Source organism: Molothrus ater, chromosome Z, assembly GCF_012460135.2.
Source record: "Molothrus ater isolate BHLD 08-10-18 breed brown headed cowbird chromosome Z, BPBGC_Mater_1.1, whole genome shotgun sequence".
Taxonomy (NCBI): domain Eukaryota; kingdom Metazoa; phylum Chordata; class Aves; order Passeriformes; family Icteridae; genus Molothrus; species Molothrus ater.
The window spans coordinates 22,218,111-22,235,320 of NC_050511.2; positions in this window are offsets into that span (position 1 = coordinate 22,218,111).

The following is a 17,210-nucleotide window of genomic DNA, read 5'->3' on the forward strand; positions in this document are numbered from 1 at the left end:
TCTGAGGAAAGTGACCTTTTCCAGAGGGTTGTGCTAAGTCTACATACAGAACTGTGAAAAGCAGATCTTGGAGAAGCAGCTGACTCAGAAAGGGAGGGAGGGAAGGCTTGCCTTCTGAGGCAAGCCATGCCTCCACACAGACATCCTGCAGAGCAGGTCATGCCAGTACCATCACATGGAGACACCTACATAGCAGCCCAGCTCTTATCTCACTGGCTCCTGAGAGAGCCTCAGAATTTCTCCTTATTCCGTAACTGACCGTGGCAGTGCAGTACACTGGATTTTGCCGTAAGTCCCTTTTCTCTGTCAGCTTGTTCAATATACATGCGAACAAGTGCTGATTTGCAATCCTATATTTTTAAATAGCTTTTCCAAGTTGTGCCCATCCTTTCTACCATCATTAAAGTTTTTGGCTGTTCCAGGAGAAAATCTCTATCATGAGAAAAAGCACATAACTGTCCCATGCTGCCTTTATGACGCTGGCCCCAGCTCTTTCACTCCTCTGGCTGCAGGCATGATCAATAGGCTACGACTTTCCTACCACTCTTTCTGCCATGTGTTAATCTGGATAAACCTTCCTTTGGTCCTTTCCCCCATTCAAACTGAAATGTCTCCCCACAGAGCTGCTGAAACAAGTTTTCTGCAAGTGTTGAGTTTCAGCAGCTCTAAATTTAATGCATGAGTAAAGCATGAACCAAATGTTCAGAACATGTTTAGGAAAATTTGGGGAAACCTGTCTTGGGAACTGTTCCTTTCCTTGGTCTAACCACTGCAACATACCCAAAGCTGGTTTGAATCCCTCAGCCCTGAAGCTGAGTGTGCCCTCCTGGGCACCAGCAGAAGTTGCCATGGTTTCTTCAGGGGGTGATGGTTGTGTGTAGCACACAGCTCTTGTTCCAGGTGCATCACCAGGACGCAGTGTCCCTGCCACAGCTTGTCTGTGGTCCTGCCCAACCTGGGTTGGACCCCCAGACTAAGGAAGGCCCCATGCAGAGGCAGAGGAAGGACCTGGTGCAGTACAAAGGAACATCTTTGCTGAGAGTGGGGTGGCAGAATTGAGGAAGAATAACCAAGATCAGGATCACTCATGGCTTCTCAGCCATATAACTGACAAACTCTGATAATAGCCCAAGCATTCTGAAGCAATGATTTACTGATAACCTTCAGGAGCAATCTGATGAGCTCTTTGGAGGCTGACAGGACCTCTGTCCCTCTTGAATTCAGTTTTGTCAATGCTCTCTCCTTACCTGGGGCAGTTCATTTGGGTTTGGTGCTTTCCAACATAAATTTCAGTGGAAGATCAGAGAAGCAAAATGAAAGGGCAAATGAAGCCTTATTATGAAAAGCTTAGAGTGGTGAAGAGATGGAAGTAAAGCAAGCACAGAAACAGACAAAACACTTGTGTTACTGACCATGGTTGTGTTGACCATTCTGCATTGGAGACTGCAGAACCTGCAGCCATGCCCATAAGATTATTCTTGGATACACTGGACATTTTTATTAGAGTTTATAGTTTCATATTGAAAAAGGGGATGCCCTTATGTCATTTGGCAGCAGCCTTTGCAACATTCCTCCCATTTCACGTGCAAGAAATGTTGCCCATGATTGATCACCATATCTCTTTAGTTACTACCTCCTAAGGGCATGGGTGAGATAGTGACTCTTTCAGTGCTTCAGTCCTCCCTCAAGTGAGAGAAAAGGACAAGTGCAGGCACATAGAGGAGTAACATGAAGATATCAAGGTCAGTGAAGAAAGAGTCGAGTCCCAGATGGGAGGGATGAGGAGATGCCTTAATCTCAGAGCTGAAATCCTCTTGTAAAGTTACGGACAAGGATGTAATTGATACATCAGACTCTTTTTTCCCTATAACACATGCAAGTAGAGGAGATGACTTGTTCAAATTGTAAGCAAAAGCCTCCATGCTTAAGTGAGTAAATTTTGAAGTAGCTGTGGTCCCATGAGAAGTTTGAACAGAGAGAGAAGAGTGATGCAACCCTTTGCCCCCAGGGAGAGAAGAAGATGACCTCTGTTTTCAGAGATGAAGATAATTCTAGAGATAAATGAAGAGAACCTTTGCTCTTGAACAGCTCATCTTTAAACTAATACCCCATAAGTTGACATAGCCCATAGACACAGTTGTGGGAAAAACTGTGAAAAAATGAGAGAGATTTTGCAATTGCAGATTTTTCTGAGCAGCTGCTATTCGTAGAAATTAAGACCCACGAAAAAACTGTTTTCTTGTAGAGAAGTCTCCATAACATTAACAAGAGAGACTTCTCTCCCTCAGTAACCTAAAGAAAGACTATTCTAAAAGTGGTAAACTGACTAAAAATTTAAAGTTTTGTCTCTATATATTGCCAGTGAGAAAGAAAAGATTGTAGAGGGAGGAGAAGTGTTCTGAAGATTTTGTTCTGATTCTCATTACTCTTTCTTTTAGTTACTGCTAATAGTGTTTTTATACCCTTTTAAAGTTTTGAGCCTACTTTGCATTTCTCCCAATCCTATCTTACAACAAGAAATAAATAAGTACATTCTAGTGAGTGCACTCATAATTAGCTAACACTAAACCCTCCACAATTACTTAGCTACTTAGGTTATTATGGAGTCTGAATTTACCTTAAAATCTCTTCCAAAATTTAAAAACTTGTTGTTCCATTAATGCAAGCAGCTTTGCTCCCAGTGCAATTCTGTCTGCCTTTGGTATCCTCTTTTCTAAAAATACACTGAAAACTTACAGATATTGGAGGTAAAGGTTATATAAATTAGTTCAGGACCTGAAGAAGAGCAGCACAGGGAAAGATTAGGAAGTTTGATTAGCACACTTAGCAAAGCAAAGTGCTTTGCTGTGGCTCCTTTAGGCAGTGAAGATGCTCGGTCATAGAGCACCTTTTATGCTCAAGATAAAGACACAGGTAAAACTAGTAGATGGAAATTTAAGATGGAAAAGTAGCTAAGGAAGAGGTCACCATTTTCAAATAGTGTAGGGGACAACTTTCAGACAAGCTGCCAAGGAGTGTGATAGCTTCTGCTTGAGAGCAACAAATCTTTAGAAATTTTCAACAAAGCTAAAAGAACATGCAGATAGCATGTAATGTCTTCCAGTGTAGAAAAAATAGAGGAGTCTGGAGCAAATAGCCTTTTCTTGCTTCAGTCTTGGTGATTAAAAAGTGACTTTTCTGCAGATGTGAAAGGAAAGTTTGGACCTTCCCATGCTCTCTGTGAAGCACTGGGAAACTCCTTGGATACACTGAAAATCATCAGGTTTTGCACCAGAAAAGAAGGTATGTGATTTTTTAAAGATTAAATACTCATATCTGAATGCCATAGGCAGCCTTGTCTACTCATCTTACTTACTATAAGAAATTAATAAAACCATTACCTCATCAAAGCTACTCTAGCCAGATGGTTATCTTGCTAAATAGATGGTTCTGCACAGTGGATCAGCTTCATGCTGAGGCAGAAGTCCAGAACACTTTTGATCTGTCATCTAGAAGATGCTGCAACCACTTTCCCTCCCTTCTAAAAACAGCAGGGCTTTTCTGTTCAAGCAGGTAGTAATGGAAAAGATTGCCAACAGAAGCAGGCCCTTGGTTCATGAATAACAAGGGCATTAGCCACTTATGCAGCAAAAATTAGTAGTTACCAGAACAAATCTGTGATTTAGGGCTCCCAAGAGGAGATGTTCTTTTTTTTCCTCTGTTTTTATAGCATGTTAATGATCATGGGCAAATAAAGTTACAATTATTTTTTGATGCTGCATCTTGGAACTATTATTTATAGCCTATATAATTCATCTCCAAATCCTGATTTTTTGGCAATGCGAAGCAGTAGCTAGGCCAGGAGTTAATGATTATGAGCTAAGCATTTATCTCACTTGGTGCCATGTCGGCTTGTTCTACTTTCAAATATTATTTGCTCTTATGCAAGCTGCTCTTCTGCCAAACCTGAAGACAAATTGCTATTTTTCCAAGAAAAAAATAATTATTCCAATTAACACTGTAGGTTTTAAGTGTAATCTTGGTATTTCTCCTTTTTTCCCCCTTCCTATTTATTACTATTGAGTACATCTCATCTGTTACACTCTACACTTCCAATGCTTTTCCTCCTTTCTGATGTCTGAAGATATACTTAAGGCAGAGACATATTGAGGAAAAAGTGAATTTTCAGCCTCTGCTCTGAAAAGACAGGGGCCTCACAGATCATAGAAATTTTCTAGCATGTTTTTGCATGTTCAAGAGCTGTCCCACTTACAAATATTTGCTAAGAAGCTTTCTCCTGCACTGTGCCCTGCATTCCCTTTACATTTGTGCTTACCTTTCATTTTTCATTCTGCATGATGGAGCCTCAGGTTACTTTCAGGACAGACCTGTTTAATGCTCCCCAAGTGTTACTTCTTCCTGTGCAATTGAAGAGGGAAATAGTGTGCAGGACTACAAAAGTCCAAACCAAACCAAAGCAAAACAAACCTATTCATTTTATCCTTTATCTAGGGATTGTTTCTTTGTATCTTGACTTCTCAATGTCAGTGAATTGATCCAAAGATCAAAATGGAAGGTATTTTTCTCTATGGACTATGTTCCACTCTGAGAGTATATTTTTCTCTGAAGTTAAAATTTAGCGAAATAACTTCTGTCATATTTTAAGTTGTTACACAGAGAAACAACAGACAGTATATTCTATCATCCACCTGTGTTTACACTTTAATTTTGATTGAAAATTGGAGCTTTTGTAAAACTCAGTAATTAAGGCGTTTGAGTTACTCAGACCTTTAATATACTGAATATGCAGTGAGAAAGGCAGAATACAGAAGTTACTACTCCCTGTGAAGATATTTACTTGTGAACCCAGTAAAAATTTAAGCTAGCCAGAATATCCTCATGCTCTGATTTTCCTGATCATTCTCTTCCAGAAGGGAAACCTTTGCTTGGTTTTCACAAGTAAAAGATCTTATCTAACACTCTTTTCATGCTTCATTAACCATAACCTCTATCAAATTATTCTGGATTCTAGTCTACTTCTTGTTTTGTCAGTTTTTTGCTGATGCAATAAAAAGATTTTTTAAATTAAAATAAAAATTGCTATATTTAAATTTTGATTCACACTTCTTTATTAAAATATATTTTACAGATATCATTCTTGTAAGCTAAGTCTAGGGGTTTTTTTATTTTTCCCTTGTATTTAGCATTTTGTACAATCTAAACCAACAAAAGGTAGTTTATGCTTTCAGGTTTTCAGTAGCTCATGGTTTTTACACAGACTTTTTACAGACTTCTCACTCACTCCAGCAACCTCAAACAAATACTGTCAGGTGACATGAAACATGAGGAAAAGTCTGCTAGTGACTTTATTCATTATGTATTCATCAAACTGCAGTATCTACAAATACATTAAAAAGCACAGTTAAATTAAGTGCTGTGATTCATAAAAGGAGAAAAAACATTCAGAAAATTAGGTACATATTTAAATTCATACATGAATTTGTGAATCCATGAATTTTCAAAATTGGAGAATAAATAGGGTCTTTGACTTTTTTAGTAAGAGAGAATCAGAATGAAAAATAATGGTAATATTTCTAGCAGTGAATGTCTAACATTAGAAACCACAGCAGATAAGCCCATTTTACTGAGGGAGGCTATCTGCTAAGCGATATTGCCAATTTTTTTCTTTTTAATTTTCTCTGAAGAACAACAATACAGCCAAGGAAATAATGTAAAGTTCATTACACAATTGATAAAAAAATCTGCTTCAGCCTGTTTTTTACCTTGAGGCATATAATCAAGACTAAAAACCACAACATAAAATCTTAGCAAGAATAGCAGAAATAAGCAAATCTCACTGCTATTTTTATCTGCTTTTTCAGCACCTCTTGTTCATATTGGTGCAATAATTTCTAAAATAAGAAAATCAGTTGGCTAGAAATTTCAATTCATTCCTACTCTTCAGGATTAAATAACGCCTGAGCAGCTAGCATCATGCTAATCATACCCGGAGCCACTCAAATGTGCATGGCGTTCTTTTCATTGAGCAGACTTTGTGGTGAGTCAAGGCGTTGGAGGCTTCCTTACACCCCAGCAAAGGTGCATCTTCAGGAGAGGTGATAGGAAAATTGCCTGTGGTGAGAGAGCACGTTTCAGCCAAACCTGCAGCTGTACCTTCAGCAGTGCATGTACCAGGCATGTAATGTCTTGAGGCATTACTCTGAGCCCTGCAGCCACATGCAAACAGTCCTGCCCATCAATTGCTACTGTGCAAAACCCTGTCTGAACTAAGAGAGCAGAACCCAAATCAGCTAACCTACCAGTCCCTCAACTATAAGGTGCCCTAGAAAGCAGAATCATGTGGTAAAGACCCACACTCTGTGGAGCAAACAAATCAGGTCTTCTGAAAGCCTCCAGGAGTGCTCCAAGATGCAGACTCCTGCCTCTCTGTCCACTCAGTAGGAAGGGAGCACCGACTCTTGGCAAGACTGCTTTGTACAGGGCATAAAATCTAAGCGCAAGTTTGGTGGCAAAGCCAGACACCTGAGTTAGGCTGGCCAGCCCCAAGCCCAAGATGTTAGCAGTCTGAAAGAGCCCCCCTTCCAAGAGCACAGGGCCCTGGGCACACCATGCTCCCCAGAGCCTCCCAGCTGGCAGCTGCAGGCAGCACGCTGCGGGGCACAGAGCAGCACAGCCCCTTCATACCTGGCACTGTTTATTAAAAGGTGTTTGTGAGACGTAGAGGCTTCAGAGCCCATTCAAGACTGTGTCCCAAGAGCAGAGGAGCACAGAGTCACTCTGCATATGTGAATTCCAGCCATCCGAGCCTCAAGTTGAAGGTGTATTAGTGTGTCTGTGATGCTGTACCAGTGGTATGCAGTGTGTCACATTCTGCTCCAGATTAGCCCTAACACTTCTCTGATACATGGGCTGATTAGCTTTCTAGGTAGACGTTCTTGCAATTCTCTTTTTAAAAGAGTGCAATGCCATATGATCCTTGCAGTTTCTCTAGGGACAACAGACTGCTCCGTGAGGGAGGTTGTGCTACATCTGTCAGTAGCTTGAAAGCTGGCATGGACACGGCAGACAGTGACATCACCATCCGCTAAGACCTAGCACAATGCCAGCTGGTGGAGTTCTGCATTTTCTCCCCAAGGGCTTCTTTCCCCCTGCACAGTGCTGTTTCTCTGTGGAAGCTACAGCCCAAGGCAAGAAATGACAATTGCACTGATAGCACAGGACGGAGCTTGTGGGCGTCACTGCTGCATTTCAGCCAGCTCGGAATCACCACAGAATTCAGGTCTGAGCACAGAAACCATTCCTTGTGCATGAAGCTGCACAGGGCATGCAGGAGGACACAGGAGTGTGGCCAATGCTGTTAGTGCAGCCATCTGTTAACAGATCTCCTACTTTCATGAAATGTGCTCGAACCTCCCTCTTGACCTCCTGCTAATTTAATTTAAATTGACAAACTAGTTCAAACTTCGTCAGAGTGACCAACAGAGGCTGAGGCTGTGTAAGAAACAAGACATGAAAATGAGGAATGAGACAAAGACAGAGAGAGAAGAAAGTCTTTACTACTTGATTCTGCTTTCTTAGGCACCTTATAGTTGAGGGGCTGGTAGGTTAGCTGATTTGGGTGCTGCCCTCTTACACAGGCTGAGGCTGCATAAGAAATGAGACATGAAAATGAGGAATGAGAGAAAGACAGAGAGAGAAGAAAGGTTTTCTAGGATACCATAGATGAAATACATGTAGTATCTAGTAACCATCCAGCTAAGTAATATGGGTGAACATCAGTCATCTGGCAGTAAATGGATTCTGACTTCTATAATGCAGAAAAAATGCTTAAGAAATACTGAAAAATTAAAGCATACCCTAAAAATAATCACATTTAACATCAGCTCTGCGACAATAAAATGAAGAAAACAATACTGTGGTACATGGAAGAAAATAAGAATGGCAAACATATTCCTCATTGCAAAATAAACTTGGGCTGCTCCTTAAATCTCTTTCCATTTTGCAGATCCAGAAATGAACAGAAGGAAAAATATGCTCATCTAAGAGAACATTTATTTTTTAAAAATTCCTGTCTATTTGCTGGCACATCAGAGAATTGAATAGCTAAATACTGTATACCAGTCAAAAAAAAGGAAATTACAAATAAGTCAAAGTTACTTTGGGGAGAAATTATGTCTATAAACAAAAATAAAAATAAAGACTTGTAAAAGCAAAAAATAGAGTTTATTGTGTTTTACCTTCTGACCCCAATCAGGAAAGAAGTTCTCTTTCCTAACTGCTTAGTTAGCCCCACCTGCCACATAAATAGGTGACAAATGAAGCTGCGACCATTATACCAGTGTCTGGGAAGGATTATTGTCACTATAATCTGAAGAAAAAAATGTAATAAAAGAAATACTGAGACATGGAGATGAGGTTTCCAAAAATAAGCATAATGATTTTATATGCTCTTTGTCAAATATTTTCCTGTGCAACTGACCAGCTTCCCTGAGCATGTACAAACCAAACCCTGTAACACACTTGTCTACTGGCTCCCCTCTGCACTTTCTCCCCTCCACACTCTCCAGGATATGGCTTAAGTTGCCAAGAACAGCTCACAGTAAAGATTAACTTTTTTAACTCACATGATTAACTTTTTTTCCAAGAAGTGAAGACATCAGTCTACCTGGCAAACTCATGACTCCATTCCACAACTTTTGGTTTGAAACTCTCCATGATGGTCACAGAAGAAAGACTGCACTGTTATCTCACTCCAGCACAGCGTCTGAGCTTTCTCTCTCATGACAATAGCCTCTGTCTAATATCCTCCCACCTTCTGTTTCTCTTCCAGACAATTCAAAAACATGCAGGATGGTGTGAAGTCCCAGGAACACAGTGGTTTGTGTCAGTGTGCACATCCTATTCTATGTGCAGGTAACATGCTTTGCGTAAAGTGTTTCAGTATGTCCTTCAGGAAAATGGTTCATCCTTAATTTTCTGTTTATTTTCTTTCTTTAAAAAAACATAAATCATCTGTTGCAAGGATACCATCACCTGGGGTTTTCTTCATCTTCACCTTTTTATGGTTGACATGGGTCATAACTCATGGCAATGAGCTTAAAAACATTTCTGTTTCTGAGCCAATACTGCATCTGACTTCTCATCTCCGAGAGAACAGGCCAAATGGTAAGAGCATCAGAACTGCCATGGGAAAAGCAAAAAGTTATGAAGTGGGAAGATCATCAGTAACTAGCCATCCTAGAATTAACCACGACCTTAATGTTATTTGATACCACCTCACATCATTGCCAAGGGCAGGGAAAAGGGGCTCTCCCTAACTTCTGAGAAGAAGGGCATGGCTTCCAGTCAAAAAACATGGTGGAAGGGCGGGGGGGGAACTGTCCATCATTGGTAATTTTTCTTGGGGTCTGTGGTGAGGATTTTTGCATGTGAATCACCCTCTCTTTCATAATACTCCTGTAATTAATATTGCTGCTGTTTCTGTTTGTTTCCTTATTCATTGCTATTTCTAGTAAATTGTTTTTAGCTCAACCCCTGATTTTCACCTTTTGTGCCTGCAGTTCTCAACTCAATCCCACTGCAGTGGGAAGTGGGAGGGAAAGGGAGAGTGAGAGATCAGCATCTGGTTTGGAGAGTTTCTGTGGAGCACTGAATTGGGCAGCACAATACCTAAACCACAATGCTAATCAAGACAGACACTAATCAAGAGGGAGGTCTACTTAGTGATGAGACTAGTAGCATGAAACAAAGCTCAGTCAGATGTGGAGACCCAGAGAGCTCCACATCTCATGATCACTGTAGCCAAGGCTGCCCTGAACCTTCACATCCACAGTTAGACCTTTGCTTGCTAGTACAAGGTCCAGGAGCCCACCTCTCCTCATAGTTTCTTCCACCACCTGTGCCAAAGCGTTACCATCAATGCTCTGCAGGAACCTCCTGGACTGTGTGTGCCTCACTGTGCTGCCTTGGAGTGGAGTGATTGAATTCCCTCACAATAACAAGGGCTTCTGACTGTGAAGCTGCTTCCAGATACCTGCAGAAGGCCTCATCTACTTCTTCCTCATGATCAGATGCCCTGTAACAAACACAGCAGTGTCACCCATGTTAGCTTACCCCTTAATTTTTACCCAGAAGCTCTTAACTCATTTTTCATCTACCCCTTGGCAAAGCTGGATAATTCTGGTTGCTTTCTCACATAAGGAACAGATCCCCCAACTTGCCTTGATGGCCTACCTTTCCTAAAAAAAGCATGTAGCTGTCCCTGACAGCATTCCAGTAATGCAAGCTATCCCACCCCATCTCTGTAACTGGAATGAGACCATCATGGCAGTGACAGCAATGACAGCAAATTTCCTGAAAATTTTTTGCATTTTCAGAATTGTTCTTCAGTGTGTTCAGAATCACCCTTTATGCCCAGAGCTGATTTCTAGTGCCTAAAAAACCTTAACACTCATTTTGTACACTGGTGTTTAACTGAATGCCTGAATTTCAGTGAACTTTGTATTCTACTGTCAATATTCAGCTTTTTCAGTGCCAGACATGAAAGAGGGAATCCTTACATTTAACGCTTTAAAGTGGTGAACAAACTACTAGTATGCTGGGATTACTGTGCTGATCATGGGATTTTTACAGACTTCTGCCAAAATTATCTTTGATTGCTTGACATTTATCTAGAACTTGGCCACTTAGTATCTCTGTTGCTAGATAAAGATCAAGGGGAACTGCCTCATTACTTTACTCTGTTGTTACCTCCCCAAAATCAATATAATCTGCCATTTCTCTCCAGAATAAATCATATTGCAAAGGCTTCCATCATAGTGTAAAGCTGTAACTCGTAAGTACTCCAGGCAAGACATGGAGCGCTATGAGGCAAGTCTGTATAAATGTATCTTCTATTGTATTTCATCACCTGTATGTGGGTTGAAACAAAATCATGCCACTCTTCAGTTGCCCACAGCTAGGTGGAATAAAGCATGACTACAAGGTCACGTTCTTAACTGGTATAAACCGCCACCATTCTGTTGTCTTCCATGTTTTCCCATCATCCCCATCCTCTGCACCTTTAGTTCAGAGGAGGAAATCTAAAAAGTGTCTACTACCCATTGCAGAAGCCCCATATTCCTTTCTCGTTGATGTCCCTTCCACAGGATTTATCATTCCTTGCTACCCAAAGCTCCTGTTATGACCACATACAGAAGGCTTTGTTTCAGAATGAGATAGAATTAAAGGAAAAGAGAGAGATGCCTGTGTGCATGTAATTAATAAAAACCTCCAAGAGAAGGTCTGGTGGTTTGCTGTACTTCACAACATACAGTTAGCATTAATAACAAGGAGACAATTAATTGAAGAACAACTTATTCAGGCTGATTATCCAATGGAATGTGAACTTATTAAACATATTTAATCTAATATGTTCTCTCTTAGTCTAATACTAATATATTAGTTAGTAAACAGGATAAGATGGAATTTTCTGACAGCAAGGTTGGTTCCCTATGGAACAATCAAAGACTGCTGTAGATTCTTTATCACTTGAGGTCTTTAAAACCTGATATTCTTCTCAGGGTAATGCTCTACCCAAGCATAAACTGCGTCAGGCAAAAAGCACTTTCCAGTAATCCATGTCAGATGCCTATGAGTGCTCTGACCTGAAGGTCAGTCATGGTTCCATCTAGATCGAGATCTAGATGAGAGAATCAGGTAGTATGCCCCAAAATGAATTCAGTGCCAATAAGGACATATAGCAACAGACACTCTGGCCCAGAGAGTGAGGGAAATATATCCAAGTCCAAGACATAGTTAAGATGCATGGAAAGGCTTTTCTTGATGTCTATAAGTTTTGAATAACAGGCTCAGAGGGTGGGGGCAGTGCAGACAGTTTGCAGTGACCAGGCAAATCACTTCCAGCAAGGATAAGGGGACACTGCCCTCAGATGGCCAAGGCAGAGTAGGTAAATGCTTGCTAATTTTTAAACTTAAATTTAACAACTGGCTAGATACATTTCAAGGAATGCACTGCAAACAAGTCTCCATCACAATGAATTCTTGAGAAAATGGTAATTTCTTTGTCTACAGCTACCAATAGCCTGGAGTGAGACTATTTCAGAGAACAATGTGCGCTACAGAATAGACCTGCTGCAAAGGGGGAACAGGAAGAAATTAGAAAGAAAAATCCTTCTCAACATAAAACCTTTGTACCATAGCTAAATTTGTCTAGAAGGTTAACATTTGGGAGATGAAATGGGCTCTGCAAAATCCTCCATTAGCTGAAAGAATGATATTTACAGCAGATATAGAATGAACTTACTTTTTTTAAAGTAACTTAGTACTTTTTAATAAACTTACTTATTTTTAAGTCATCTTTTATGCTCAAGGTATGAGAATGCTCTGCACAGAGTGAAACTGGAGATGCTGTAATAAGTTATACCACATCTCAACAAGAATTAGGGGTAATGGGGAAGCAGTTTAAATAGACAGGGCTAGAGGAGGAGATTCAGGTTCCTTCATTAAATTAGGTGTTTACAGGTTTTCTGTATTGTCTTATCATACCAGTAACACAATCCTTCTGAGGTGCAGCAACCTCAGGCATCTCTTCTCTGGTTGTCTTCCTGCAACCCCCCTGAGGAAGGCTGGCAGCAGTGGCTGCAGGAGAAAGAGCAGTTGTCACTGCTGAAGCTCAGCCACTGGCTGAACAGTCAGGACAGCAGCACCTGACCACAGGATGAGCCGTGACACTCATCCTCTTCCAGCTCCTAACAAGCAACACTTGCCAGTCCATGGGTCCCTAGTGCCTGCTCTCACCAGAGAGGATGGCTGGAACCCCTTCCTCACCCTCAGTGGCTGAAATGCTGTCCTGGGCAGTGGGGTGTGGGGACACCCTGGGTCCCCAGGGACATAAGGACCGTGAACACCCTCCAAGGACTTTTGTGGTGTGACACCAACATTCAGACAGAGCAATTGAAACTACCAGTGTGGTTCAAGCAGAGACTCAGGCTGTGATTCATCTGAGCTAATCTATGCTTGTGCTTCAAGACAGAATGAATCACATTCCTGGGAGTCCCACTCGCCTGCTTTAGTCATGCATGAGCTGCGAGCGAGCCGTACAGACAGGGGCATCTGCACTGGGCTGTCCAAGTTTGGAAACCACAGACAGATAAGAAGCTGCCAACTCTCTTGACTTAATTTAGGACAAACTGAGTTAGAAAGATAATTCACATTTTTTTCAAGATAGGAGGAAGAAACTCCATCACACACATAAAAATTCAAATAGACTCTTCTGAAGTTTGAAGTGATTAATATGGATTGGGAGAGGTCAGAAACCAGCTCAGAGGGCACATTTTGCTATAGTAAGAAACTGCCATTTTCCCTTCCTTTTTGGTAAAGTTGCTACCTTCCTGCTTGCTCAGGCTAAGCCAAAAAGATGTTTCTGTCCAATATTCTAAATTTGTCTAAAGCCTATGTAAGGCTTTAATACAAACCCAAGGAGAACCAAGTTCAAAAATCCTTTTCATTTATCTTATGAGAAAACAACTAAATAAAATCTCATCTTGTGGTTAAGCAGATTAATGGTGGAAAACATGGCTGATGGCAGGAAAAACTTGCCTCTGTCAAACAGTCTGTATAAGGTCATTCTCATAATGAAAAGAAAACTAATCCTCTTCCACTAGATAACAGGCTTAGCTAGCCAGTGATTTTACTACCTCAGACAAAAGTTGTCTGAATTCAAAGATGAAAAGCGACAGATTTCAAAATGCTTGAAATGCCTATAGCAGAAAACATCAAACCAACCAACTTTCTCTCTTTGGTTTTTTTTCTTTTGGTTTGGTTTTTTGGGGTTTTTGTTGGTTTGTTTTGCTTTTTTTTTAGAAAAAGGCAGAAATTAGGGGAGAAGGACACTATTCCACCTAGACTTCCTTCATCATCATCATCGTCGTACACTGTTCTGTCAGCTGGGGATTGAACCAGGCCTTGCCAACAGCCACCAGACAAGAATTACAAAGGACCAGTGGTGCAAAAGGCACTGTGCAAGATGTAAATTGACTGTTTTCACATTTCTGCTGCAGTGGTGCCTGCCTTGGCTCTAGTGTATTGAAGCAATTCTGGTTTAGGCTGCAAGAACTTCCAGATTTGCCCAAAGCTAGACAGATGCCTACCAGTTCTCCTGCAGGGGCTTTTCTCACCTTTTCATTGATCAAGAAATATAAAGGACAAACATCCTTCTCATTAAAAAGATAAAATAAAAGATTTGATTAATTAAAATATTAAATTAAATTTAACCCAAAATTGATTATTTGAGTTGATTAAACTAAAGATGCAACTCTGAATGATTTCAGCTGAGTTCCTCTGCTACCTCTGAAATAAAAAGTTCAAAACTGAAACAACCCAATGCAGATTTAAAACAAAAATATGCTTGCCAGTGTTTGAAAATTCTAGTCTTGATAAGTCTATTCTTCAGCATCTCTGTGAAATTTTGATAAGAGTTTCTCTACCACAGAAGCATTATGGCAATGAAACAGCATAGAATCAAAGAATCATACAACCATTGAAGCTGAAAAGGACCTCCAAGATCGTTGAATCCAGCCTTTGACTGATCACCACCATATCCATTAAGTGCCATGTCCAGTCATTTCTTGAACACTTCCACCTTCCTGGGCAGCCTGTTCCAATGTTTAACCACCCTTTCAGTGAAGAACTGCTTTCAGGCAGTTGTAGAGAGCAACAAGGTGTCCTCTGAGACTCCTATTCTCCAGCATAAACTACCCCAGCTCCCTCAGCTGCTCCTCCGAGGACTTGTGTTCCAGGTCCTTCATCAGCTCCATTGTCTTCTGGACACACTCCAGCACCTCTATGTCCTGCTTCTCATAAGGGACACAAACAGTGTTGAGGAACACATTCAGTGCAGGTGGCTCAGGGTGCAGCTGCAGCAGAGCTGCAGGTTGAGCTCTGGGCTGAGCTCTGGCAAGAGCCCCAGGCAAGAGGCCATGAACTGCCAACTCTGGACAACAGGGGCCTGGGGGCCTGTGGCCCTGCCAGGGGAGGGGACATTGAGACATGGCAGAAGGGTATCAAATTCTTTTGTTCTGGGCCCTTCCTCAAAGGCACCCAGCTCAAGCTGTTATTCTGTTACTATGCCATGATTAAATTATTTTAAGGATTTGGACATCTGAGACTCTGCCAAGAGAAACCTGGGGCTGGGCCGGTAAGGAAATCTCATCTGGCTGTGCGGTTGTGGGGTGTGCAGCTGAGATTGGGCTTCAGTCTCAGCTCAGGTGGTGCAAGAGTGACTGACAGAGTGGCTCCTGGATGGCTGGGCAGGGACGTTTCCTTAACAACTGGACACAGGATTCAGGGTGTGGCCTCAGCAGTGCCCAGCACAGGGGGCCAATCCCTGCCCTGCTCCTGCTGGCCACAGCATTGCTGATCCAGGCCAGGATGCCATTGGCCTTCTTGGCCACCTGGGCACAGCCTGGCTCATGTTCAGCCACTGTCACCAGCACCCCCAGGTCCTTTCCAGCCACTCTGCCCCAGCCTGTGGAGCTGCCTGGGGTTGTTGTGACCCAAGGGCAGGATCCAGCACTGGTCCTTGTTGAACCTTTTATCTGTGTCCTCGGCCTATCAATGTCCAGATCCCTCTGCAGAGCTCTCCTGACTGAAAGGGTGCTCAATTCCTTCATTCAGATCACTCATAAAGATATTAAAAAAATTTGGCCTCACTGCTGAGCCACAGGGAACAGCACTGGTGACTGATGACCAGCTGGATGTAATTCCACTCACCATCACTCTGTGGACCTGGCCATCCTGGCAGGTTTTTCCCAGTGAACTCTTCCAGCCATCAGCTGAATGAACAGCTTTCCAGATAAATCCCATGGGAGACAGTATCAAAACCTTTACTAACATCCAAGTAGACAATATCTACAGCTTTTCCTTCATCCACTAGGCACGTCATCTGGTCATAAATGGAGATCAGATTGGTCAGGCAGGACCTGCCTTGCACACACATGTGCTGGTTCTCCTGTACATGCCTTGTGTATGATGACACTCAATATGATGTTTTTCATAACCTTTCCCAGCACCACGGTCAGCTTGACAACCTGTAGCTCACCAGATCCTCCTTTGATCCTTCTTGTAAATGGGAATTACATTGACCAATCTCCAGTCACCTGGAACGTCCCTGCTTAGCTAGGACTGATGATAAATGATGGAGAGCAGCTTGGCAACCTCTTTTGCCAGTTTCCTCAGTACTCTTGCATCCCACCTGATCCCAGAGACTTATGAGCATCTAAGTGAAATAGAAGGTCACTAACCGCTTCCTCCTGGATTTCAAATGGTCTTTTCTGCTCCCTGTCCCTGCCTAGCAGATCAGGAGGCTGGTTGTCTTGAGGATAGGTTTTTCTGCAAAATACTGAGGCAAATAAGGCATTTAGTATCTCAGTCTTTTCCTCATCCTTGGTGACAATGTTCCTCCCATGTTCAATAAAGGACGGAGATTTTCCTTGGGCCTGCTTTAGCTGCCTAAGTACTTGTAAAACCACTTTTTATTATGTTTCAAAGCAGTGACCAGATTGAGCTCTAGCTGAGCTTTCACCATTCTAAATTTCTATCTACATGACCTAACGACATCCTTGTACTCTTCCAGAGTTTTCTACCCCTGCTTCCAAAGGTCAAAAGTTCTCTTTATTTCCCTGTATTCACTCAAAAGCTCTCTGTACAGCCAGGCCAGTCTTCTTCTCCATTGGGCTCATCTTTCAGTACATAGGGATGCTCCTGCACCTTTAAGATTTCCTTCTTAAAGTATGTCTAGCTTTCATAAAGCCCTTTGTTATTAAGGAATTATTCCCAGGAGATTTGCTGAACCAGTTTCTGAACAAGCCACTGTTCACTTCCCAGTGCAAGCACAGCTTTCTGTACAGGCCATATGTTGCTTTTCACTCATTTCCTCAGCTATCACTGTACTGTGACTATGAAATGTGGAGCCAGGCTGTAGATAGTGCTTGCCCAGTGACTGTGAACCAGTGACACTCACACAACACCACCAACACTTATACCAGATTCAAGCTATGGAGACTAATGCAGAACCTGGCCTATATTAAATGCTTCTTTAAAAGTGCTTTATCTACAAAAGTGGGAATCTCTAGCCTCTAAGAGAGCCTAAGATCAGTGCCCAGGACTCCTTTCTTGCAAACTCATCCAATTCTATTCAGAAAGCTATTATC